Source organism: Periplaneta americana, chromosome 14 (assembly GCF_040183065.1).
Source record: "Periplaneta americana isolate PAMFEO1 chromosome 14, P.americana_PAMFEO1_priV1, whole genome shotgun sequence".
NCBI classification, from domain to species: domain Eukaryota; kingdom Metazoa; phylum Arthropoda; class Insecta; order Blattodea; family Blattidae; genus Periplaneta; species Periplaneta americana.
In genome coordinates this window covers 34,461,916-34,488,558 of record NC_091130.1, presented here as the reverse complement: position 1 = coordinate 34,488,558, position 26,643 = coordinate 34,461,916, and the positions used below count along the sequence as shown (strand labels likewise).

At 44.7% G+C, this 26,643-nt stretch overlaps 1 long non-coding RNA gene across 1 annotated transcript in view; it reads left to right on the top strand.

Moving 5' to 3' along the window:
• The window catches only part of LOC138713980 (uncharacterized), a 137,432-nt gene extending 112,254 nt beyond the window's left edge, over positions 1 to 25,178 (top strand). Inside the window, exon 7 of the long non-coding RNA XR_011336018.1 lies at positions 24,405 to 25,178. This is a non-coding gene — a long non-coding RNA (uncharacterized lncRNA). The remainder of the gene's footprint in view (positions 1 to 24,404) is intronic.
• Positions 25,179 to 26,643: the final 1,465 nt, after the last annotated feature.

Here is a 26,643-nt window from a genome sequence, read left to right as displayed (position 1 = left end):
GTACCCGTGTACGCGATTAACATTCTTGCGTTCCCGTGTACGCGATTAACATTATTGCGTACCCGTGTACGCGCTTATCATTGTTGCGTACCCGTGTACGCGCTCAACATTCTTGTGTAACCGTGTATGCCATTAACTTTCTTGCGTACCCATGTACGCGATTAACATTCTTGCGTACCCGTGTACGCGATTAACATTCTTGCGTACTCGTGTAAGCGATTAACAATCTTTCGTACCCGTGTACACGGTTAACATTCATGCGTAACCGCGTACGCGATTAACATTCTTACGTAGCCGTGCACGCGATTATCATTCTTCCGTACCTGTTTACGCGAAAATAAATTTTAGCGTACCCATTTACGCGCTTAACATTTCTTGCGTACCCGTGTACGCGATTAACATTATTGCGTCCACGTGTACTCGACTAACATTACTGCGCCACCGTGTATGCGATTAGCATTCTTGCGTATACGTGTACGCGAGTATCATTTTTGCGTACCCTTGTACGCAAGTAACATTTTTGCGTACCCGTGTACGCGATTAACATTCTTGCGTAACCGTGTACGCGATTAACATTGTTGCGTACCCGTGTTCACGAATAACATTCTTGCGTACCTGTGTACGCGGTTAACATTCTTGGGTACCCGTGTACGCCATTACCATTGTTGCGTACTCGTGTAGGCGATTAACATTTATGCGTACCCGCGTACGCGAGTAAAATTATTGCGTACCCGTGTACGCAGTTTGCATTATTGCATACCCGTGGACGCAGTTAGCACTATTGCGTACCCGTGTACGCGATTGACATTCCTGCCCACACGTGTACGCGATTAACATTCTTGCGTACCCGTGTACGCGATTAACATTCTTGCGTACCCGTGTACGCGATTAACATTCATGCGTACCCGCGTACCCGAATAACATTCATGTGAATTCGCGTACGCGATTAACATTCTTGCGTACTCGTGTACGCGAGTAACTTCCTTGCGTACCTGTGTACGCGATTAACATTGTTGCGTACACTGGTACGCGACTAACATTCTTGGGTACCGTGTACGCGATTAAAATTCTTGCGTACACGTGTATGCAATTAACATTCTTGCCTACCGGTGTACGCGCTTAAGATTATTGCGTACCCGAGTACACGATTAACATTCTTGCGTACCGGTCTACGCAATTTACATTGTTGCGTACCCGAGTACGCGATTAAAATTCTTGGGAACCCGTGTACGTGCTTAACATTCTTGCGTACCCGTGTACGCGATTAACATTCTTGAGTACCGTGTACGTGATTAACATTCTTGCGTACCCGTGTACGCGATTAACAATATGGCGTACCCATGTACGCGATTAACATTTTTGCGTACCCGTGTACGCGATTAACATTCTTTCCTACTCGTGTACGCGACAAACATTTTGCGTACCCGTGTACGCGTTTAACAATCTTGCGTACCCATGTACGCGCTTCTCGTTCTTCCGTACCTGTGTACGCGAAAATAAATTTTGTGAGTACCCATTAACGTGCTTAACTTTCTAGCGTACCCGTGGACACGATTAACATTATTACGTACCCGTGTACGCGATTACCACTATTGCGTACTCATGTAGGCGATTAACTTTTTTGCGTAACCGCGTACGCGATTAACATCATTGCGTACCCGTATACGCAGTTAGCATTATTGCATACCCGTGGACACAGTTAGCACTATTGCGTACCCGTGTAAGCAGTTAGCATTATTGCGTACTTGTCTACGCAGTTAGCATTATTGCGTACTGGCGTACGCGATTCACATTCTTGCGTACACGTGTACCCGATTAACAATCTTGCGCTCCAATGCACGCGATTAAAATTCTTGCGTAACCGTGTACGCGATTCACATTTTTGCGTACCCGTGCACGCGATTAACATTATTGCGTACCCGTGTGATAAACATTCCTGCGTACCCTTTACGCGATTAACATTTATGCTTACCCGTGTACGCGCTTTTCATTCTTGCGTACCCTTGTACGCGCTTAACATTCTTGCGTTCCCGTGTACGCGCTTAACATTCCTGCGTAACCGTGTACTTGATAAACATTCTTGCGTACCCGTATATACGATTAATATTCTTGCGTACCCGTGTACAGGCTTAACATTCCTGCGTAACAAAGTACACGATTAACATTCTTGCGTACCTTTGTAAACGATTAACATTTTTGCCTACACGTATACGCGATTAACATTTATGCGTACAAGAGTACGCGATTAAAATTCATGCGTACCCTTGTGCGCGCTTAATATTCTTGCGTACCAGTGTGCGCGTTTAACATTCTTGCGTCCCCGTGTAAACGATTAACATTCTTGCGTTCCCGTGTACGCGATGAACATTCTCGCGTACCCGTGTATACGATTAATATTCTTGCGTACACGTGTACGCGATTAACATTCTTGCGTACCCGTGTACGCGCTTAACATTCTTGCGTACCCTTGTACGCGATTAACTTTGTTGCGTACCCATGTACGCGATTAACAACCTTGCGTACACGTGTACGCGCATAACATTCTTGCGTACCCGTGTACCCGCTTAAAATTCTTGCGTACACGTGTACGCGCTTAACACTCTTGCGTACTAGTGTACGCGCTTAACATTCTTGCGTACCAGTGTACGCGCTTAACATTCTTGCGTACCCGTGTACGGGATTAACATTCTTGCAATACTAGTGTACGCCCTTAACATTCTTGCGTACTCGTGTACGCGATTAACATTCTTGCGTACTCCTGTACGCGATTAACATTCTTGCGTACACGTGTACACGATTAACATTCTTGCGAACCAGTTCACACGATTAACATTTTTGCGTACACTTGTACGCGATTAACAGTCTTGCGTAAATGTGTACGCGGTTAACATTCCTGCGAACCCGTGAACGCGCTTAACATTCTTGCGTACTCGTGTACGCGATTAACATTCTTGCGTACCCGTGTACGCGACTAACATTCTTGTGTACCCGTGTACGCGCTTATCATTCTTCCTTACCCGTGTACACGCTTAACTTTCTTGCGTACCCGTGTACGCGATTTACATTCTTCCGTACCCGTGTAGGCGCTTGACATTCTTGCGTACCCGTGTACGCGATTAACATTCTTGCGTACCGTGTACGCGCTTAACATTCTTGCGTACCCGTGTACGCGATTAACATTCTTGCGTTCCCGTGTACGCGATTAACATTCTTGCGTACCCGTGTACGCGCTTATCATTGTTGCGTACCCGTGTACGCGCTCAACATTCTTGTGTAACCGTGTATGCCATTAACATTCTTGCGTACCCATGTACGCGATTAACATTCTTGCGTACCCGTGTACGCGATTAACATTCTTGCGTACTCGTGTAAGCGATTAACAATCTTTCGTACCCGTGTACACGGTTAACATTCATGCGTACCCGCGTACGCGATTAACATTCTTACGTAGCCGTGTACGCGATTAACATTCTTGCGTTCCCGTGTACGCGATTAACATTCTTGCGTACCCGTGTACGTGCTTATCATTGTTGCGTACCCGTGTACGCGCTCAACATTCTTGTGTAACCGTGTATCCCATTAACATTCTTGCGTACCCGTGTACGCGATTAACATTCTTTCGTACCCGTGTACGCGATTAACATTCTTGCGTACTCGTGTAAGCGATTAACAATCTTTCGTACCCGTGTACACGGTTAACATTCAAGCGTACCCGCGTACGCGATTAACATTCTTACGTACCCGTGCACGCGATTATCATTCTTCCGTACCTGTTTACGCGAAAATAAATTTTTCCGTACCCATTTACGCGCTTAACAATTCTTGCGTACCCGTGTACGCGATTAACATTATTGCGTCCACGTGTACGCGACTAACAATACTGCGCAACCGTGTACGCGATTAGCATTCCTGCGGATACGTGTACGCGAGTATCATTATTGCGTACCCGTGTACGCAAGTAACATTATTGCGTACCCGTGTACGCGATTAACATTCTTGCGTACCTGTGTACGCGGTTAACATTCTTGCGCACCCGTGTACGCGATTACCATTGTTGCGTACTCGTGTAGGCGATTAACATTTTTGCGTACCCGCGTACGCGAGTAAAATTATTGCGTACCCGTGTACGCAGTTTGCATTTTTGCATACCCGTGGACGCAGTTAGCACTATTGCGTACCCGTGTACGCGATTAACATTCCTGCCCACACGTCAACGCGATTAACATTCTTGCGTACCCGTGTACGCGATTAACATTCTTGCGTACCCGTGTACGCGATTAACATTCATGCGTACCCGCGTACCCGAACAACATTATTGCGTACCCGTGCACGCGTTTATCATTCTCCATACCTGTGAACGCGAAAATAAATTTTTGCGTACCCATTTACGCGCTTAACTCTTCTTGCGTACCCGTGAACGCGATTGACATTATTGCGTCCTCGTGTACGCCATTAACATTACTGCGCAACCGTGTACGCGATTAGCATTCTTGCGTATACGTGTACGCGAGTATCATTTTTTCGTACACGTGTACGCAAGTAACTTTTTTGCGTACTCGTGTACGCGATTAACATTCTTGCGTACCCGTGTCCTCGATTGACATTCTTGCGTACCTGTGTACGCGGTTATCATTCTTGCTTACCCGTGTACGCGAATAACATTCTTGCGTACCCTTTCACGCGCTTAACATTTATGCGTACCCGTGGACGCCCTTCTCATTCTTCCGTACCTGTGTACGTAAAAATAAATTTTGTGCGTACCCATTTACGTGCTTAACTTTCTTGCGTACCCGTGGACGCGATTAACATTATTGCGTCCTCTAGTACGCGATTAACATTATTGCGCAAACGTGTACGTGATTAGCATTCTTGTGTATACGTGTACCGAGTAACATTTTTGCGTACCCGTGTACGCGAGTAACATTTTTGCGTATCCCTGTCCGCGAATAACATTCTTGCGTACACGTGCACACGACTAACATTCTTGCGAACCCGTGTACGCGCTTAACATTCTTGCGTACGTGTGTACGAGATTAACATTCTTGCGTACCCGTGTACGCGATTAACATTCTTGCGTAACCGTGTACGCGATTAACATTGTTGCGTACCCGTGTACGCGGATAACATTCTTGCGTACCCGTGTACGCGATTAACATTCTAGCGTAACCGTGTACGCGCCTAACATTCTTGCGTACTCGTGTACGCGATTGTCATTCTTTCATACACGTGTACGCGATTAACATTATTGCCTACCCGTGTACGCGATTAACATTCTTCCGTACCGGTGTACGCGATTAACATTCTCGCGTACCAGTTTACGCGATTAACATTCTTGCGAACCCGTGTACGCGCTTAACATTCTTGCGCACCCGTATACGAGATTAACATTCTTGCGTACACGTGTACGCGATTAACATTCTTGCGTACCCTTGTGCGCGATTAACATTCTTGCGTACCCGTGTACGCGATTAACATTCTTACGCACCCGAGTACGCGCTTAACATTTTTTCGTACCCGTGTACGCGATTAACATTCTTGCGTACCCGTGTACGCGATTAACATTGTTGCGTACCCGTGTACGCGGATAACATTCTTGCGTACTCGTGTACGCGAGTAACATTCTTGCGTACCCGTGTACGCCATTAACATTCTTGCGTACCAGTGTACGAGCTTAATATTCTTGCGTACCCGTGTACGCGGTAAACATTCTTGCGTACCCGTGTACGCGGTTAACATTCATGCGTACCCGCGTACGCGATTAACATTCTTACGTACCCGTGCACGCGATTATCATTCTTCCGTACCTGTTTACGCGAAAATAAAGTTTTGCGTACCCATTTACGCGCTTAACATTTCTTGCGTACCCGTGTCCACGATTAACATTCTTGCGTACCTGTGAACGCGGTTAACATTCTTCCGTACCCGTGTACACGATTACCATTGTTGCGTACTCGTGTAGGCGATTAACATTTTTGCGTACCCCGTACGCGAGTAAAATTATTGCGTACCCGTGTACGCAGTTTGCATTATTGCATACCCGTGGACGCAGTTAGCACTATTGCGTACCCGTGTACGCGATTAACATTCCTGCCCACACGTGTACGCGATTAACATTCTTGCGTACCCGTGTATGCGATTAACATTCTTGCGTATACGTGTACGCGATTAACATTCTTGCGTACCCGTGTACGAGCTTAACTTTCTTGCGTACCCGTGTGCGCGGTAATCATTCTTGCGTACCCGTGTACGCGATTAACATTCTTGCGTACCCGCGTACCCGAATAACATTCTTGCGTACCCGTGCACGCGATTATCATTCTCCATACCTGTGAACGCGAAAATAAATTTTTGCGTACCCATATACGCGCTTAACTCTTCTTGCGTACCCGTGAACTCGATTGACATTATTGCGTCCTCGTGTACGCCATTAACATTATTGCGCAACCGTGCACGCCATTAGCATTCTTGCGTATACGTATACGCGAGTAACATTTTTGCGTACCCGTGTACGCGAGTAACATTTTTGCGTACTCGTGTATGCGAATAACTTTCTTGCATGCACGTGTACCCGATTGACATTATTGCGTACCCGAGTACGCAGATAGCATTTTTGCGTACATGTGTACGCGATTAACATTCTTGCGTACCCGTGTACGCGATTAACATTCTTGCGTACCCGTGTACGCGATAAACATTCTTGCGTACCCGTGTACACTATTAACATTATTTCGTACCCGTGTACGCGATTAACATTCTTGCGTACCCGTGTACGTGCTTCTCATACTTCCATACCTGTGTACGCGAAAATAAATTTTGTGCGGATCCATTTACGTGCTTAACTTTCTTGCGTACCCTTGTACTCGCATAACATTCTTGCGTACCCTTGTACGCGATTAACATTCTAGCGTACCCGTGTACGCGCTTGACATTCTTGCGTACTCGTGTACGCGATTAACATTCTTGCGTACCGGTGTACGCGATTAACATTCTCGCGTACCAGTGTACGCGATTAACATTCTTGCGAACCCGTGTACGCGCTTAACATTCTTGCGTACCCGTATACGAGATTGACATTCTTGCGTACACGTGTACGCGATTAACATTCTTGCGCACCCTTGTACGCGCTTAACATTCTTGCGTACCCGTGTACGCGATTAACATTCTTGCGTACCCGTGTACGCGATTAACATTGTTGCGTACCCGTGTACGCGGATAACATTCTTGCGTACTCGTGTACGCGAGTAACATTCTTGCGTACCCGTGTAAGCCATTAACATTCTTGCGTACTCGTGTACGAGCTTAACATTCTTGCGTACCCGTGTACACGGTAAACATTCTTGAGTACCCGTGTACGCGATTAACATTCCTGCGTACCCCTGTACGCGATTATTATTCTTGCGTACTCCTGTGCGCGATTAACATTCTTGCGTACCCGTGTACACGATTAACATTCTTGCGTACCAGTGTACGCCATTAACATTCTTGCGTACCCGTGTACGCGATTAACAATCTTGCGTACCCATGTACGCGATTAAAATTCTTGCGTACCCGTGTACGCGATAAATATTCATGCGTACCCGTGTACGCGATTAACATTCCTGCGTACCGGTGTACGCGCTTCTCCTTCTTCCGTGTCTGTGTACGCGAAAATAAATTATGTGCGGACCCTTTTACGTGCTTAACTTTCTTACTTGCCCGTGTAAGCGATTAACATTCTTGCGTCCTTGTGTACGCGATCATCATTATTGCGCAACCGTTTACGCGATTAGAATTGTTGCGTATACGTGTACGCGATTAACATTCTTGCGTTCCCGTGTACGCGATTAACATTCTTGCGTACCCGTGTACGCGCTTACCATTGTTGCGTACCCGTGTACGCGCTCAACATTCTTGTGTAACCGTGTACGCGATTAATATTCTTGCGTACCCGTGTACGCGATTAACATTCTTGCGTACTAGTGTAAGCGATTAACAATATTTCGTACCCGTGTACGCGGTTAACATTCATGCGTACCCGCGTACGCGATTATCATTCTTACGTACCCGTGCACGCGATTATCTTTATTCCGTACCTGTTTACGCGAAAATAAATTTTTGCGTACCCATTTACCCGCTTACCATTTCTTGCGTACCCGTGTACGCGATTGACATTATTGCGTCCACGTGCACGCGACTAACAATACTGCCCAACCGTGTACGCGATTAGCATTCTTGCGTATACTTGTACGCGAGTATCATTTTTGCGTACCCATGTACGCGATTAACATTCTTGCGTACCCGTGTACGCGATTAACATTGTTGCGTACCCGTGTTCACGATTAACATTCTTGCGTATCTGTGTACGCGTTTAACATTCTTGCGTACCGGTGTACGCGATTACCATTGTTGCGTACTCGTGTAGGCGATTAACATTTTTGCGTACCCGCGTACGCGAGTAAAATTATTGCGTACCCGTTTACGCAGTTTGCATTCTTGCATACCCGTGGACGCAGTTAGCTCTATTGCGTACCCGTGTACGCGATTAACATTCCTGCCCACACGTCTACGCGATAAACATTCTTGCGTACCCGTGTACGCGATTAACATTCTTGCGTACCCGTGTACGCGATTAACATTCATGCGTACCCGCGTACCCGAATAACATTCTTGCGTACCCGTGCACGCGATTATCATTCTCCATACCTGTGAACGCGAAAATAAATTTTTGCGTACCCATTTACGCGCTTAACTCTTCTTGCGTACCCGTGAACGCGATTGACATTATTGCGTCCTCGTGTACGCTATTAACATTACTGCGCACCCGTGTACGCGATTAGCATTCTTGCGTATACGTGTACGCGAGTATCAATTTTTCGTACACGTGTACACAATTATATTTTTTTGCGTACTCGTGTACGCGATTAACATTCTTGCGTACCCGTGTCCTCGATTGACATTCTTGCGTACCTGTGTACGCGGTTAACATTCTTGCGTACCCGTGTACGCGAAAAACATTCTTGCGTACCCTTTCACGCGCTTAACATTTATGCTTACCCGTGGACGCCCTTCTCATTCTTCCGTACCTGTGTACGTAAAAATAAATTTTGTGCGTACCCATTTACGTGCTTAACTTTCTTGCGTACACGTGGACGCGACTAACACTATTGCGTCCTCTAGTACGAGATTAACATTATTGCGCAAACGTGTACGTGATTAGCATTCTTGTGTATACGAGTACGCGAGTAACATTTTTGCGTACCCGTGTACGCGAGTAACATTTTTGCGTAACCCTGTCCGCGAATAACATTTTTGCGTACCCGTGTACGCGATTAACATTCTTGCGTACACGTGCACGCGATTAACATTCTTGCGAACCCGTGTACGCGCTTAACATTCTTGCGTATCTGTGTACGAGATTAACATTCTTGCGTACCCGTGTACGCGATTAACATTCTTGCGTATCCGTGTACGCGATTAACATTAATGAGTACCCTTGTACGCGCATAACATTCTTACGTTCCCGTGTACGCGATTAACATTCTACCGTACCCGTGTACGCGATTAACATTCTTGCGTACACGTGTACGCGATTAACATTCTTTCGTACACGTGTACGCGATTAACATTATTGCCTACCCGTGTACGCGATTAACATTCTTGCGTACCCGTGTACACTATTAACATTATTTCGTACCCGTGTACGCGATTAACATTCTTCCCTACTCGTGTACGCGACAAACATTTTGCGTACCCGTATACGCGTTTAACATTCTTGCGTACCCATGTACGTGATTCTCATTCTTCCATACCTGTGTACGCGAAAATAAATTTTGTGCGGATCCATTTACGTGCTTAACTTTCTTGCGTACCCTTGTACTCGCATAACATTCTTGCGTACCCTTGTACGCGATTAACATTCTAGCGTACCCGTGTACGCGCTTGACATTCTTGCGTACTCGTGTACGCGATTAACATTCTTGCGTACCGGTGTACGCGATTAACATTCTCGCGTACCAGTGTACGCGATTAACATTCTTTCGAACCCGTGTACGCGCTTAACATTCTTGCGTACCCGTATACGAGATTGACATTCTTGCGTACACGTGTACGCGATTAACATTCTTGCGCACCCTTGTACGCGATTAACATTCTTGCGTACCCGTGTACGCGATTAACATTCTTACGCACCCGTGTACGCGCTTAACATTCTTGCGTACCCGTGTACGCGATTATCATTCTTGCGTACTCCTGTGCGCGATTAACATTCTTGCGTACCCGTGTACACGATTAACATTCTTGCGTACCAGTGTACGCCATTAACATTCTTGCGTACCCGTGTACGCGATTAACAATCTTGCGTACCCATGTACGCGATTAAAATTCTTGCGTACCCGTGTACGCGATAAATATTCATGCGTACCCGTGTACGCGATTAACATTCCTGCGTACCGGTGTACGCGCTTCTCCTTCTTCCGTGTCTGTGTACGCGAAAATAAATTATGTGCGGACCCTTTTACGTGCTTAACTTTCTTCCTTGCCCGTGTAAGCGATTAACATTCTTGCGTCCTTGTGTACGCGATCATCATTATTGCGCAACCGTTTACGCGATTAGAATTCTTGCGTATACGTGTACACGAGTAACATTTTTGCGTACCCGTGTACGCGAGTAACATTTTTGCGTACCCGTGTATGCGAATAACTTTCTTGCATACACGTGTACGCGATTGACATTATTGCGTACCCGAGTACGTAGATAGCATTTTGCGTACATGTGTACGCGATAAACATTCTTGCGTACCCGTGTACGGTATTAACATTATTGCGTACCCGTGTACGCGATTAAAATTCTTGCGTACCCGTGTACGTGCTTCTCATTCTTCCGTACCTGTGTACACGAAAATAAATTTTGTGCGGACCCATTTACGTGCTTAACTTTCTCGCGTAACCGTGGACGCGATTGACATTATTGCGTCCCCGTGTACGCGATTAAAATTATTGCGGAACCGTGTACACGATTAGCATTCTTGCGTATACGGGTACGCGAGTAACATGTTTGCGTACCCGAGTACGTAGTTAGCATTTTTGCGTACCCGTGTACGCGATTAACTTTCTTGCGTACTCGAGTACGCGATTAACATTCTTGCTTATCCGTGTACGCGATTAACAATCTTGCGTACCCATGTACGCGATTAAAATTCTTGCGTACCCGTGTACGCGATAAATATTCATGCGTACCCGTGTACGCGATTAACATTCCTGCGTACCGGTGTACGCGCTTCTCCTTCTTCCGTGTCTGTGTACGCGAAAATAAATTATGTGCGGACCCTTTTACGTGCTTAACTTTCTTCCTTGCCCGTGTAAGCAATTAACATTCTTGCGTCCTTGTGTACGCGATCATCATTATTGCGCAAACGTTTACGCGATTAGAATTCTTGCGTATACGTGTACGCGATTAACATTCCTGCGTACACGTGTACGCGATTAACATTCTTGGGTACCGTGTACGCGATTGCCATTCTTGCGTACCCGTGTACGCTCTTAACATTCTTGCGTACCCGTGTACGCGATTAACATTCTTGCGTATCCGTGTACGCGATTAACATTCTTGCGTACCCGTGCACTCGATTGACATACTTGCTTACCGTGTACGCGATTAACATTCTTCCGTATCCTTGTACGGGCTTAAAATTCTTGCGAATCCGTGTACGCGCTTAACATTCTTGCGTACCCGTGTACACGCTTAACATTTATGCGTACCCCTGTACGCGCTTAACATTCTTGCGTACCCGTGTACGCGCTTAACATTCTTGCGTACCCGTGTACGCGCTTAACAATTATGCGTACCCGTGTACGCGCTTAACATTCTTGCGTACCCGTGTACGCGCTTAACATTCTTGCGTACCCGTTTACGCACATAACATTTATGCGTACCCGGGTACGCCATTAACATTCTTGCGTACCCGGTTACTCTATTACCATTCTTGCGTACCCGTGTACTCGATGAACATTCTTGCGTACCCGTGAACGCGATTACATTCTTCCGTATTCTTGTACGCGCTTAACATTCTTGCGAATCCGTGTACGGGCTTAACATTTTGCGTACCCGTGTACGCGCTAAACCTTTTGCGTACCCGTGTACGCGATTAACATTCTTGCTTAACCGTGTACGCTATTAACATTCTTGCTTAACCGCGTACGCGCTTATTATTCTTTCGTACCCGTGTTCGGGTTTAACACTTTTGCGTACCCGTCTAAGCGATTAACATTCTTGCGTTCCCGTGTACGCGATTAACATTCTTGCGTACCCGTGTACGCGCTTACCATTGTTGCGTACCCGTGTACGCGCTCAACATTCTTGTGTAACAGTGTACGCGATTAACATTCTTGCGTACCCGTGTACGCGATTAACATTCTTGGGTACTCGTGTAAGCCATTAACAATCTTTCGTACCCGTGTACGCGGTTAACATTCATGCGTACCCGCGTACGCGATTATCATTCTTACGTACCCGTGCACGCGATTATCTTTATTCCGTACCTGTTTACGCGAAAATAAATTTTTGCGTACCCATTTACGCGCTTACCATTTCTTGCGTACCCGTGTACGCGATTGACATTATTGCGTCCACGTGTACGCGACTAACATTACTGCGCAACAGTGTACGCGATTAGCATTCTTGCGTATACGTGTACGCGAGTATAATTTTTGCGTACCCGTGTACGCAAGTAATATTTTTGCGTACTCGTGTACGCGATTAACATTCTTGCGTACCCGTGTACGCGATTAACATTGTTGCGTACCCGTGTTCACGATTAACATTCTTGCGTATCTGTGTACGCGTTTAACATTCTTGCGTAATCGTGTACGCGATTACCATTGTTGCGTACTCGTGTAGGCGATTAACATTTTTGCGTACCCGCGTACGCGAGTAAAATTATTGCGTACCCGTTTACGCAGTTTGCATTATTGCATACCCGTGGACGCAGTTAGCACTATTGCGTACCCAGTGTACGCGATTAACATTCCTGCCCACACGTCTACGCGATTAACATTCTTGCGTACCCGTGTACGCGATTAACATTCTTGCGTACCCGTGTACGCGATTAACATTCATGCGTACCCGCGTACCTGAATAACATTCTTGCGTACCCGTGCACGCGATTATCATTCTCCATACCTGTGAACGCGAAAATAAATTTTTGCGTACCCATTTACGCGCTTAACTCTTCTTGCGTACCCGTGAACGCGATTGACATTATTGCGTCCTCGTGTACGCCATTAACATTACTGCGCAACCGTGTACACGATTAGCATTCTTGCGTATACGTGTACGCGAGTATCAATTTTTCGTACACGTGTACACAATTACATTTTTTTGCGTACTCGTGTACGCGATTAACATTCTTGCGTACCCGTGTCCTCGAATGACATTCTTGCGTACCTGTGTACGCGGTTAACATTCTTGCGTACCCGTGTACGCGAATAATATTCTTCCGTACACTTTCACGCGCTTAACATTTATGCGTACCCGTGGACGACCTTTTCATTCTTCCGTACCTGTGTACGTAAAAATAAATTTTGTGCGTACCCATTTACGTGCTTAACTTTCTTGCGTACCCGTGGACGCGATTAACACTATTGCGTCCTCTAGTACGAGATTAACATTATTGCGCAAACGTGTACGTGATTAGCATTCTTGTGTATAAGAGTAAGCGAGTAACATTTTTGCGTACCCGTGTACGCGAGTAACATTTTTGCGTAACCCTGTCCGCGAATAACATTTTTGCGTACCCGTGTACGCGATTAACATTCTTGCGTACACGTGCACGCGATTAACATTCTTGCGAACCCGTGTACGCGCTTAACATTCTTGCGTATCTGTGTACGAGATTAACATTCTTGCGTACCCGTGTACGCGATTAACATTCTTGCGTATCCGTGTACGCGATTAACATTAATGAGTACCCTTGTACGCGCATAACATTCTTACGTTCCCGTGTACGCGATTAACATTCTACCGTACCCGTGTACGCGCTTAACTTTCTTGCGTACACGTGTACGCGATTAACATTCTTTCGTACACGTGTACGCGATTAACATTATTGCCTACCCGTGTACGCGATTAACATTCTTGCGTACCGGTGTACGCGATTAACATTCTCGCGTACCAGTGTACGCGATTAACATTCTTGGGAACCCGTGTACGCGCTTAACATTCTTGCGTACCCGTATATGAGATTTACATTCTTGCGTGCATGTGTACGCGATTAACATTGTTGCGTACCCGTGTACGCGGATAGCATTCTTGCGTACTCGTGTACGCGAGTAACATTCTTGCGTACCCGTGTACGGCATTAACATTCTTGCGTACCCGTGTACGAGCTTAACATTCTTGCGTACCCGTGGACGCGGTAAACATTCTTGCGTACCCGTGTACGCGATTAACTTTCTTGCGTAACCCTGTACGCGATTATCATTCTTGCGTACCCCTGTGTGCGATTAACATTCTTGCGTACCCGTGTACAAGTTTAACATTCTTGCGTACCAGTGTACGCCATTAACATTCCTGCGTACCCGTGTACGCGATTAACAATCTTGCGTACCCATGTACCCGATTAATAATCTTGCGTACCCATGTACGCGATTAAAATTCTTGCGTACCCGTGTACGCGATAAACATTCTTGCGTACCCGTGTACGTGATTAACATTCCTGCGTACCGGTGTACGCGCTTCTCCTTCCGTGCCTGTGTACGCGAAAATAAATTTTGTGCGGACCCATTTACGTGCTTAACTTTCTTCCGTGCCCGTGTACCCGATTAACTTTCTTGCGTTCCCGTGTACGCGATTAACATTCTTGCTTATCCATGTACGCGATTAACATTCTTGCGTACCCATGTACGCGATTAATATTCTTGCGTACTCGTGTACGCGAGTAACATTCTAGCGTACACGTGTACGCGATTAACATTCTTGCGTACCCGTGTACGAGATTAACATTCTTGCGTATCCGTGTACGCGATTAACATTCTTGCGTACCCGTGCACTCGATTGACATATTGCTTACCGTGTACGCGATTAACATTCTTCCGTATCCTTGTACGGGCTTAAGATTCTTGCGAATCCGTGTACGCGCTTAACATTCTTGCGTACCCGTGTACGCGCTTAACATTCTTGCGTACCCGTGTACGCGCATAACAATTATGCGTACCCGTGTACGCGCTTCACATTCTTGCGTACCCGTGTACGCGCTTAACATTCTTGCGTACCCGTGTAGGCGCTTAACATTTATGCGTACCCGGGTACGCGATTAACATTCTTGCGTACCCGTGTACTCGATGAACTTTCTTGCGTACCCGTGTACGCGATTAACATTCTTGCGTACCCGTGTACTCGATAGACATTCTTTCTTACCCGTGTACGCGATTACATTCTTCCGCATGTTTTTACGCTCGTAACATTCTTGCGATTCCGTGTACGCGCTTAACATTTTTGCGTACCCGTTCACGCGCTTAACATTTATGCGTACACGTGTACGCGCCTAACATACTTGCGTACACATATACGCGCTTAACATTCTTGCGTACCCGTGTACGCGCTTAACATTCTTGCGTACCCGTGTACGCGATTAACATTCTTGCGTACCCGTGTACGCTATTAACATTCTTGCGTACCCGTGGACGCGAAAATAAATTTTGTGGTTACCCATTTACGTGCTTAACTTTCTTGCGTACCCGTGTACGCGATTAACATTATTGCGTCCTCTAGTACACGATTAACATTATTTCGCAACCGTGTACGTGATTAGCATTCTTGCGTAGACGTGTACGCGAGTAACATTTTTGCGTACCCGGGTACGCGATTAACATTCTTGTGTACCCGGTTACTCGATAGATATTCTTTCTTACCCGTGTACTCGATTACATTCTTCCGTATCCTTGTACGCGCTTAACATTCTTGCGAATCCGTGTGCGCGCTTAACATTCTTGCGTACCCGTTCACGCGCTTAACATTTATGCGTACCCGTGTACGCGCTTAACATACATGCGTACACATGTACGCGATTAACATTCTTGCGTACCCGTGTACGCGATTAACATTTATGCGTACCCCGGTACGCGATTAACATTATTGCGTACCCGTGTACTCGATTCACAGTCTTGCGTACCCGTGTACGCGATTAACATTTTTGCGTACCCGTGTGCGCGATTAACATTCTTGTGTACCGTGACGCGATTAACATTCTTGCGTACCCCTGTACGCGAGTAACATTCTTGGTTACCCGTGTACGCGATTAACATTCTTTCGTACCCGTGAACTCGATTAACATTCTTGCGTACTCGTGTACGCGATTAACATTATTGCGCAACCCTATACGTGATTAGCATTCTTGCGTACGCGTGTACGCGAGTAACATTTTTGCGTACGCGTGTACGCGAGTAACATTTTTGCGTACCCGTGTACGCGAATAACATTCTGCGTACCCGTGTACGCGATCGACATTATTGCGTACCGGAGTACGCAGTTAGCATTGTTGCGTGCCCGTGTACGAGATTAACATTCTAGCGTACCTGTGTACGCGATTAACATTCTTGCGTATCCGTGTACGCGATTAAAATTCTTGCGTACCGTTGTACGCGATTAACATTCTTGCGTACCCGTGTACGCGATTAACATTCTTGCGAACCCGTGTACGCGCGTAACATCCTTGTGTACCCGTATACGAGATTAACATTCTTGCGTACCAGTGTACGCGATTAACATTCTTTCGTAACCAGTACGCGATTAACATTCTTGTGTACACGTGTACGCGATTAACATTCTTGCGTACCCGTGTACGCGATTAACATTCTTGCGTACCAGCGTACGCTATTAACATTCTTGCGTACCCGTGTACGCCATTAACATTCTTGCGTACTCGTGTACGCGAGTAACATTCTTAGGTACCCGTGTTCGCGATTAACGTTCTTGCGTACCCGTGTACGCGATTAACATTCTTGTGTACCGTGTACGCGATTAACATTCTTTGGAACCCGTGTACGCGAGTAACATTCTTTGGTACCCGTGTACGCGATTAACATTCTTGCGTACCCGTTTACGCGATTAACATTTTTGTGTACCGTTTACGCGATTAACATTCTTTCGTACCCGTGTACGCGATTAAGATTCTTGCGTACTCGTTTACGCGAGTAATATTCTTGGGTACCCGTGTACGCGATTAACATTCTTGCGTACCCATGTACGCGATTAACAATCTTGCGTACCCGTGTACGCGATTAACATTCTTGCGTACCCGTGTACGCGATAAACATTCTTGCGTACTCGCGTACGCGCTTAACATTCTTGCGTACCCTTTCACGCTCTTGACATTTATGCGTACCCGTGTACGCGCTTAACAATCTTGCGTACACGTGTACGCGCTTAACATTCTTGCGTACCAGTGTACGCGATTAACATTCTTGCGTACCCGTGTACGCGATAAACATTCTTGCGTACCCGTGTACGCGATTAACATTCTTGCGTACCCGTGGACACGCTTCTCATTCTCCCGTACCTGTGTACGCGAAAATAAATTTTCTGCGTCCCCATTTACGTGCTTAATTTTCTTCCGTACCCGTGGACGCGATTAACATTATTGCGTACACGTGTACGCGCTTAACATTTTTGCGTACCCGTGTACGCGCTTAACATTCTTGCGTACCCATGTACGCAAGTAACATTCTTGCGTACCCGTGTACGCAAGTAACATTCTTGCGTACCCGTGTACGCGCTTAAAATTTATGCGTTCCCAGGTACGCATTTAACATTCTTGCGTACCCGTGTACCCGATTGACACTCTTGCGTATCCTTGTACGCGCTTAACATTCATGCGTATCCGTGTACGCGCTTAACAATCCTGCGTACCCGTGTACGCGATTAACATTCTTGCGTACCCGTGTACGCGATTAACATTCTTGCGTACTCGTGTACGCGAGTAACATTCTTGCGTACCCGTGTACGCGATTAACATTCTTGCGTACCCGTTTACGCGATTAACATTTTTGTGTACCGTTTACGCGATTAACATTCTTTCGTACCCGTGAACTCGATTAACATTCTTGCGTACTCGTGTACGCGATTAACATTATTGCGCAACCCTATACGTGATTAGCATTCTTGCGTATACGTGTACGCGAGTAACATTTTTGCGTACCCGTGTACGCGAGTAACATATCTGCGTACCCGTATACGCGAATAACATTCTGCGTACCCGTGTACGCGATCGACATTATTGCGTACCGGAGTACGCAGTTAGCATTGTTGCGTGCCCGTGTACGCGATTAACATTCTAGCGTACCTGTGTACGCGATTAACATTCTTGCGTACCCGTGTACGCGATTAAAATTCTTGCGTACCGGTGTACGCGATTAACATTCTTGAGTACCCGTGTACGCGATTAACATTCTTGCGAACCCGCGTACGCGCGTAACATTCTTGTGTACCCGTATACGAGATTAACATTCTTGCGTACCAGTGTACGCGATTAACATTCTTTCGTACCCGTGTACGCGATTAACATTCTTGTGTACACGTGTACGCGATTAACATTCTTGCGTACCCGTGTACGCGATTAACATTCTTGCGCACCAGCGTATGCTATTAACATTCTTGCGTACCCGTGTACGCCATTAACATTCTTGCGTACTCGTGTACACGAGTAACATTCTTAGGTACCCGTGTTCGCGATTAACGTTCTTGCGTACCCGTGTACGCGATTAACATTCTTGTGTACCGTGTACGCGATTAACATTCTTTGGTACCCGTGTACGCGAGTAACATTCTTTGGTACCCGTGTACGCGATTAACATTCTTGCGTACCCGTTTACGCGATTAACATTTTTGTGTACCGTTTACGCCATTAACATTCTTTCGTACCCGTGTACGCGATTAAGATTCTTGCGTACTCGTGTACGCGAGTAATATTCTTGGGTACCCGTGTACGCGATTAACATTCTTGCGTACGCGTGTACGCGATTAACTTTCTTGCGTACCCATGTACGCGATTAACAATCTTGCGTACCCGTGTACGCGATTAACATTCTTGCGTACCCGTGTACGCGATAAACATTCTTGCGTACCCGCGTACGCTCTTAACATTCTTGCGTACCCTTTCACGCGCTTAACATTTATGCGTACCCGTGTACGCGCTTAACATTCTTGCGTACACGTGTACGCGCTTAACATTCTTGCGTACCCGTGTACGCGATTAACATTCTTGCGTACCCGTGTACGCGATAAACATTCTTGCGTACCCGTGTACGCGATTAACATTCTTGCGTACCCGTGGACACGCTTCTCATTCTCCCGTACCTGTGTACGCGAAAATAAATTTTGTGCGTACCCATTTACGTGCTTAACTTTCTTGCGTACCCGTGGACGCGATTAACATTATTGCGTCCTCTAGTACGCGATTAACATTATTGCGCAACCGTGTACGTGATTTGAATTCTTGCGTAAACGTGTACGCGAGTAACATTTTTGCGTACCCGTGTACGCGACTTACATTTATGCGTACCCGTGTACGCGAATAACATTCTTGCGTACACGTGTACGCGATTTACTTTATTGCGTACCCGAGTACGCAGTTAGCATTGTTGGGTACCCGTGTACGCTATTAACATCCTTGTGTACCCGTGTACGCGATTAACAATCATGCGTACCCGTGTACGCGATTAACATTCTTGCGTACCCGTGTACGCGATTAACATTCTTGCGTACTCGTGTACGCGAGTAACATTCTTGCGTACCCGTGTACGCGATTAACATTCTTGGGTACCGTGTGCGCGATTAACATTCTTGCGTACTCATGTACGCAAGTAACATTCTTGCGTACCCGTGTACGCGCTTAACATTTATGCGTACCCAGGTACGCATTTAACATTCTTGCGTACCCGTGTACCCGATTGACATTCTTGCGTATCCTTGTACGCGCTTAACATTCATGCGTATCCGTGTACGCGCTTAACAATCTTGCGTACCCGTGTACGCGCTTAACATTTATGCGTACCCGTGTACGCGCTTAACATTCTTGCGTACCCTTGTAAGCGCTTAACATTCTTGCGTACCCGTGTACGCGCTTAACATTTATGCGTACCCGGGTACGCGATTAACATTCTTGCGTACCCGTGTACGCGTTAACATTCTTGCGTACCCGTGTACACGATTAACATTCTTGCGTACCCGTGTACGCGATTAACATTCTTGCGTACTCGTGTACGCGAGTAACATTCTTGCGTATCCGTTTACGCGATTAACATTTTTGTGTACCGTTTACGCGATTAACATTCATTCGTACCCGTGAACTCAATTAACATTCTTGCGTACTCGTGTACGCGATTAACATTATTGCGCAACCCTATACGTGATTAGCATTCTTGCGTATACGTGTACGCGAGTAACATTTTTGCGTACACGTGTACGCGAGTAACATTTTTGCGTACCCGTGTACGCGAATAACATTCTGCGTACCCGTGTACGCGATCGACATTATTCCGTACCGGAGTACGCAGTTAGCATTGTTGCGTGCCCGTGTACGCGATTAACATTCTAGCGTACCTGTGTACGCGATTAACATTCTTGCGTACCCGTGTACGCGATTAAAATTCTTGCGTACCGGTGTACGCGATTAACATTCTTGCGTACCCGTGTACGCGATTAACATTCTTGCGAACCCGTGTACGCGCGTAACATTCTTGTGTACCCGTATACGATATTAACATTCTTGCGTACCAATGTACGCGATTAACATTCTTTCGTACCCGTGTACGCGATTAACATTCTTGTGTACACGTGTACGCAATTAACATTCTTGCGTACCCGTGTACGCGATTAACATTCTTGCGTACCAGCGTACGCTACTAACATTCTTGCGTACCCGTGTACGCCATTAACATTCTTGCGTACTCGTGTACGCGAGTAACATTCTTAGGTACCCGTGTTCGCGATTAACGTTCTTGCGTACCCGTGTACGCGATTAACATTCTTGTGTACCGTGTACGCTATTAACATTCTTTGGTACCCGTGTACGCGAGTAACATTCTTTGGTACCCGTGTACGCGATTAACATTCTTGCGTACCCGTTTACGCGATTAACATTTTTGTGTACCGTTTACGCGATTAACATTCTTTCGTACCCGTGTACGCGATTAAGATTCTTGCGTACTCGTGTACGCGAGTAATATTCTTGGGTACCCGTGTACGCGATTAACATTCTTGCGTACGCGTGTACGCGATTAACTTTCTTGCGTACCCATGTACGCGATTAACAATCTTGCGTACCCGTGTACGCGATTAACATTCTTGCGTACCCGTGTACGCGATAAACATTCTTGCGTACCCGCGTACGCGCTTAACATTCTTGCGTACCCTTTCACGCGCTTAACATTTATGCGTACCCGTGTACGCGCTTAACATTCTTGCGTACACGTGTACGCGCTTAACATTCTTGCGTACCCGTGTACGCGATTAACATTCTTGCGTACCCGTGTACGCGATAAACATTCTTGCGTACCCGTGTACGCGATTAACATTCTTGCGTACCCGTGGACACGCTTCTCATTCTCCCGTACCTGTGTACGGGAAAATAAATTTTGTGCGTACCCATTTACGTGCTAAACTTTCTTGCGTACCCGTGGACGCGATTAACATTATTGCGTCCTCTAGTACGCGATTAACATTATTGCGCAACCGTGTACGTGATTTGCATTCTTGCGTAAACGTGTACGCGAGTAACATTTTTGCGTACCCGTGTACGCGAGTTACATTTATGCGTACCCGTGTACGCGAATAACATTCTTGCGTACCCGTGTACGCGATTTTCTTTATTGCGTACCCGAGTACGCAGTTAGCATTGTTGCGTACCCGTGTACGCTATTAACATTCTTGTGTACCCGTGTACGCGATTAACATTCTTGCGTACCCGTGTACGCGATTAACATTCTTGCGTACCCGTGTACGCGATTAACATTCTTGCGTACTCGTGTACGCGAGTAACATTCTTGCGTACCCGTGTACGCGGTTAACATTCTTGGGTACCGTGTGCGCGATTAACATTCTTGCGAACACGTGTACGCGCTTAACATTTTTGCGTACACGTGTACGCGCTTAACATTCTTGCGTACCCATGTACGCAAGTAACATTCTTGCGTACCCGTGTACGCGCTTAACATTTATGCGTACCCAGGTACGCATTTAACATTCTTGCGTACCCGTGTACCCGATTGACATTCTTGCGTATCCTTGTACGCGCTTAACATTCATGCGTATCCGTGTACGCGCTTAACAATCTTGCGTACCCGTGTACGCGCTTAACATTTATGCGTACCCGTGTACGCGCTTAACATTCTTGCGTACCCGTGTAAGCGCTTAACATTCTTGCGTACCTGTGTACGCGCTTAACATTTATGCGTACCTGGGTACGCGATTAACATTCTTGCGTACCCGTGTACGCGTTTAACATTCTTGCGTACCCGTGTACTCGATTAACATTCTTGCGTACCCGTGTACGCGATTATCATTCTTGCGTATCCTTGTACGCGCTTAACATTCTTGCGTACCCGTGTACGCTCTTAACATTGTTGCATACTCGTGTCCACGCTTATCCTTCGTGTATGATTGGGTATGTACCTAACCTTCGTCCGTACCAGTGTGCACGATTATTTTTCGTTCGTTCCCGAGTACACTTGGTCAGAATGAAAGTGGCCGGCGACTTAGAGACTGAGTTCGAATCGGGTATTTCCGTGAGCGCTTGGGACTGCCAGAATAGATCGCGTATATTCTTCTAGTATTTATAATGGGGAACACAAGTATTGATCACTAAAATTAATTCATATTCGAGATTTAAAACAGGCTTATCGTTCTGAATGTTATAGCACTAATACTGTCTACTGTATAAGAGGTTCTCAAGTGGAGTATGTCCATTGATCGTTACGATGCAGTTCTGACTGCAGTATAACACTTGGCGTAATTTGTAGAGCGATAGCTAAGAGTTCGTGAGGTTGCAACTTCAAATCCTCGTGGAGTTACCAAACCTTATCTTTTTGTTTCCTTTTAAATACATCAGTGAAAATATAACAGGTATTCATCATCTTCTTTATTCTTAGAATGTTTTCCGCTTTATTATATTTTTTTTCGTGTTAATAGAAACTTTTGACTCTAGATGGTAGTAACACTAAATACGAAAAATTAGAGGACTTGATATTAAAATGCGGTGTTAATTATTTCATTAATCGCTGCTGCTTTGCACACTATTCCCTAAGTAACATTCTGTAAATATGGTGACGGTGAAATAATTGGCAATAAGATTTTTATACTAATCTAAATCCGTGATCATCAGGGACTAAACGTAGCAATTGTAAATAAGAAGAAAAACCATAATTCTGGTGACAAAATATATCCTGATTTCAAAGAAATATAACCACAAGTTTTCACCAATTTTTTTAATTATCTGTAAGTAACATGAATTACCATAAGTGAAATTATTTGAATATATTACACTAAAAGGAGATGTAAACAAATAAAAATAAAAATGAAAAATTCACTAAGGAGATTGCGAGCATGCTATGGAGGTAGCCAAAATCAGTGCCTAGTTTTATGGAGTCACGATAGGTTACAGAGATTTACGGTAGTGAACTGCGCGCTCACCCGAAGGGACTTAAAAAATATTCACTAAATCTGTTGGGTGTAGAATAAGACAAAAAGTGAGCGAGAAATTAAAAATAGGTGAGTAAAGCCATTCTAAATAATGGTTCAATGCTAACTGAAATCAATATGCGACTTAATTTAGATAAATTAATGCAGGTATAGTATACCAATGGCACAGTGTATTTTAAAAACAAATTGGAAACTAGGCGCGTTAATTGTACCCATTTCCTTTAGATACAGAAGCAAAGATCCAGATTTAACGGAATTCATATCTTCCTGTAATCACAAAGAGATTAATCGATTAAATCCCACAACACTAATAGAAAGCAAAGCATAGAGATCGTAAGTTATGGAGATGGTCAAAGTACAAAGATATCACACTTAGAAAATGTGAAATTAAATCTTCCTGTAAATTTGGGAACTGGTTCAAAGTTACATTGACCGGTACAAAGTTACCCCAAGTGACTGTACTCCCTGTTTTCCACAATACCTACTCTTCTTTTTCACTTTTTCCATTCCTTCTCCTTTCCCCGTCACTTCCCTTCATCTCCGTGAATTACTCTCCTTCATGTCCTACTTTTTCACTCTATACTTCTTAATATTTGTCTTTTTTTTTCTTCCACCTTCCTCACCTCCACCCTTGTCTTCGTTTCTGTCTATTTCATCTTCTCTTTCTTCGAATTATGTTATTTAGAAACATGAAAATATTGCACTTTTCCAGCTGCAACATTGATATTATTTGCAGGGTATCTCCTGGCCTGGACGCTAGTAGGCCTACATCTTTGGACTACCTGAAAACGATGTCTCCAGCACCTCGCAGAATGGCATCAACATAGTGTTAGCAGCGACTGTATCCTGCTCTCATCGTGCAGCCTGAATCCTCAGCCACACGCCAAGAGTGTCTGTATCATGCTGGCATCATGCAGCCTGAATCCTCAGCCACACGCCAAGAGTGACTATCATGCTAGCAACGTACATCTTGAATCCTCAGCCACACGCCAAGAGTGTCTATCATGCTGGCATCGTTCACCTTGAATCCTCAGCCACACGCCAAGAATACTGTATCCTGCGGGCATCATACACCCTGAATCCTCAGCCACACGCCAAGAGTGACAATGTGAGGAGAAAACAATCGTGAGCCAATTACTAGTTTTGTTACATATAAGAGTTTATTTACTTCATGCGTCCATTTTGTTTTACTTTTAAATCGGTGAACCAGTGTCTACTTTTGTTATACGTAGAAGTATTTTTATGCATTTTTAAATTTTTATATTGTTTTTAAAGTCTGTGAACCAAAGACTAGCTTTCTTATACATAGTACAGGCGATTCATTTTTTTAAGTATCAAGTTTTGTCTATTAACTGAAGATAATACCATTGGAAAGCAACTATATATCACATCTCTCTTACCACAGTCCCATATAATGGCTTTTTAACAAACCAATTAAGATGAAACATTAAATTAACTGTAAACACTTGTACTATGATATATACTCTATAAAGAAATAAATAAGATGATCATAAATAATACAACACATAGGCCCGGTTGCAGAAACACCGATCAAAATATGATTGGCAATCAAGGAGGGTTTGATTGGCCATCAGTTCTATTTCTGTTGCAGAAAGAACAATCAGTGTTTGATCGGAGATCAGTCTTCCATCAGATTTGATCAATAGATTTTTGCTGGTTAAGTCACTGATCATCGATCAAGTAGGCTATTTATGTTGTTCTGTTTATAATGCAGTTACTGTAATGTATATAGTAAATAGTTATAGCGTAACAATATTGTTTTCGACATAATGGATTCTTCTGATGAAGAAATTTTAGAATGAAAAAAATATTATTAAGAAGTAGGCGTTTCCGTGATAGACATGAATTGTTTTTATGTATAATGACAGAAAATGTGAGCAAAGATTTAGGTTAAGTAAGGATTCGTGTGGTTTGTTACTTTCAAAAATTGAAACAAATATATGCAGACAGACAAATCGAAACCTTCCACTGTCTCCTATGAACAAAGTTCTAATAATGCTGAGATTTTATGCTGTTGGAATTTTTCAGGCGGTCTTGGGTTATCTTGTTAGGGTCCACAAATCAACTATTTGCCGAGTAGTTAGAAATGTTACGTATGAAATTGCTTTGTTATGGCAGGGTCTCATAAATCCCCAAACTTCAAACAGGGAACGATTTGAAATCCAGAGAGAATTTTCAGCCCTGTCAGGATTGATTGTATAGACTGCTCACATCCCCATCCAATCACCTGGTTGAAATGATGCCGAACTTTATCGAAATAGAAAAGGTTTCTTTTCTGTGAATATACAGGCAATATGTAGTCTACACCATCATTGAAATTCTGGAATGTTGTAGCCCATTGGCAGGGTTCTACACATGACAACACAATATTTTTAATGAGTAGGTTACGAGCTCCATTTGTAAACAGAGAGATGGGAAATGGAATTATTTTGGGTTATGGAGGCTATGCATATTCCAATTTCTTGTCAACTCCCCTAGCAAATCCCACAACAGAAACCCCCTCACGTTTTTTTTTTTTTTTTTTTTTTTTTTTTGCTTGCTTCATTTTTGTTTCACTATATTGTAGTCTATATACAAATAGAATCCGCCTGTTTCCTTTCTACAAAAAGCAACAAAACAGCAAAACATTCACTTGTTTTCCTAGTCACCGCCCACTTGATGCATTCGTTTCGCGACTTTTAAAGAGCATCAAATTGGCTATGGTTGCTAAATTGCGCTGTTGTCAAATGTATTTCTTTCTCAAATCAGCAATTAGTAAATTGAGACAAGTTGTTGGGAGATTCACGTTTGTGCAATGCAATGAACAATCAAATAAATCAGACATCAACTGATTGGCGATCAGAGTCTGATTTGATTTGTGTTTCTGCAACCGGGCCATAAATTGCATTATGTTTATTTTATTCTCAGTCATATTCACAATCCTTATAAATAAGAAACAGTGCCTTGAAACTCCA